Raw genomic sequence first — 2,770 nt, 5'->3', positions numbered from 1 at the left:
CGATAAAGAAATAATATGAATATGAGCGTCTGTTCTCCTAATAACATATTTTTTGAAAAATTTTGCAAGTGTCAGAAAATACTTTATATAAATATGACGATAAAATGAGTTTAATATATATAAGTATGAACACACATCTATCGATAAAGAAATTAATATGAATATGAGCGTCTGTTCTCCTAATAACATATTTTTTGAAAAATTTGCAAGTGTCAGAAAATACTTCATATAAATATGACAAAAAATGAGTTTAATATATATAAGTATGAACACACATCTATCGATAAAGAAATTAATATGAATATGAGCGTCTGTTCTCCTAATAACATATTTTTTTGAAAAATTTTGCAAGTGTCAGAAAATACTTTATATAAATATGACGATAAAATGAGTTTAATATATATAAGTATGAACACACATCTATCGATAAAGAAATTAATATGAATATGAGCGTCTGTTCTCCTAATAACATATTTTTTTGAAAAATTTTGCAAGTGTCAGAAAATACTTCATATAAATATGACAAAAAATGAGTTTAATATATATAAGTATGAACACACATCTATCGATAAAGAAATTAATATGAATATGAGCGTCTGTTCTCCTAATAACATATTTTTTTGAAAAATTTTGCAAGTGTCAGAAAATACTTTATATAAATATGACGAAAAATGAGTTTAATATATATAAGTATGAACACACATCTATCGATAAAGAAATTAATATGAATATGAGCGTCTGTTCTCCTAATAACATATTTTTTTGAAAAATTTTGCAAGTGTCAGAAAATACTTATATAAATATGACAAAAAATGAGTTTAATATATATAAGTATGAACACACATCTATCGATAAAGAAATTAATATGAATATGAGCGTCTGTTCTCCTAATAACATATTTTTTTGAAAAATTTTGCAAGTGTCAGAAAATACTTTATATAAATATGACGATAAAATGAGTTTAATATATATAAGTATGAACACACATCTATCGATAAAGAAATTAATATGAATATGAGCGTCTGTTCTCCTAATAACATATTTTTTTGAAAATTTTGCAAGTGTCAGAAAATACTTTATATAAATATGACGATAAAATGAGTTTAATATATATAAGTATGAACACACATCTATCGATAAAGAAATTAATATGAATATGAGCGTCTGTTCTCCTAATAACATATTTTTTTGAAAAATTTTGCAAGTGTCAGAAAATACTTTATATAAATATGACGATAAAATGAGTTAATATATATAAGTATGAACACACATCTATCGATAAAGAAATTAATATGAATATGAGCGTCTGTTCTCCTAATAACATATTTTTTTGAAAAATTTTGCAAGTGTCAGAAAATACTTTATATAAATATGACGATAAAAATGAGTTTAATATATATAAGTATGAACACACATCTATCGATAAAGAAATTAATATGAATATGAGCGTCTGTTCTCCTAATAACATATTTTTTTGAAAAATTTTGCAAGTGTCAGAAAATACTTTATATAAATATGACGATAAAATGAGTTTAATATATATAAGTATGAACACACATCTATCGATAAAGAAATTAATATGAATATGAGCGTCTGTTCTCCTAATAACATATTTTTTTGAAAAATTTTGCAAGTGTCAGAAAATACTTATATAAATATGACAATAAAATGAGTTTAATATATATAGTATGAACACACATCTATCGATAAAGAAATTAATATGAATATGAGCGTCTGTTCTCCTAATAACATATTTTTTTGAAAAATTTTGCAAGTGCAGAAAATACTTTATATAAATATGACGATAAAATGAGTTTAATATATATAAGTATGAACAACATCTATCGATAAAGAAATTAAATGAATATGAGCGTCTGTTCTCCTAATAACATATTTTTTTGAAAAATTTTGCAGTGTGTCGAAAATACTTTATATAAATATGACAATAAAATGAGTTTAATATATATAAGTATGAACACACATCTATCGATAAAGAAATTAATATGAATATGAGCGTCTGTTCTCCTAATAACATATTTTTTTGAAAAATTTGCAAGTGTCAGAAAATACTTTATATAAATATGACAATAAAATGAGTTTAATATATATAAGTATGAACACACATCTATCGATAAAGAAATTAATATGAATATGAGCGTCTGTTCTCCTAATAACATATTTTTTTGAAAAATTTGCAAGTGTCAGAAAATACTTTATATAAATATGACGATAAAATGAGTTTAATATATATAAGTATGAACACACATCTATCGATAAAGAAATTAATATGAATATGACCGTCTGTTCTCCTAATAACATATTTTTTGAAAATTTTGCAAGTGTCAGAAAATACTTTATATAAATATTTTTGTAAAATTTACAAATGTGAGAGAAAGGCTTATAACGACAGTAGAGTTAACAGCCATATTAGAACATTCGCTCATAGAACTTTGGGGGGTGAAGAATAGTTAGGGAATGGACGCGAGAGTGATAAAAATAGATGAAAAATGAATCGTTGAAATAGTTGGGAATATTTTGTTTATATTGAGATTTAAAAAATAGTATTTGTCCGCAAATTTATCGCTTCTCGGCCGAATGGCTAAGATCAAAGTGTAGTATCTGTTCTATCAGATTAATATCTGATAGTATCTGCATAGCAGATCAGTATATTAAACTGATTTTTGGAAATTGGCGGAATGTCAGGGGCTTGCTCCGCTTCCGCCGCGGGTTGGCCCGGTATTGCAGTACCGCCGGGATCGGCCATATAAAA

The 2,770-nt window shown here is 25.3% G+C and overlaps 1 non-coding gene across 1 annotated transcript; it reads left to right on the top strand.

Moving 5' to 3' along the window:
• Positions 1–2,579: 2,579 nt before the first annotated feature.
• On the top strand, positions 2,580–2,770 carry LOC113372755. Its single transcript, XR_003366805.1, has one exon. It is a non-coding gene; the product is annotated as a U2 spliceosomal RNA (small nuclear RNA).

This window comes from Ctenocephalides felis, unplaced genomic scaffold (genome assembly GCF_003426905.1).
Source record: "Ctenocephalides felis isolate EL2017-DRISC unplaced genomic scaffold, ASM342690v1 CF-g0.4_SCAFFOLD_00095, whole genome shotgun sequence".
NCBI lineage: Eukaryota > Metazoa > Arthropoda > Insecta > Siphonaptera > Pulicidae > Ctenocephalides > Ctenocephalides felis.
This window is presented reverse-complemented; position numbering and strand designations above follow the sequence as displayed.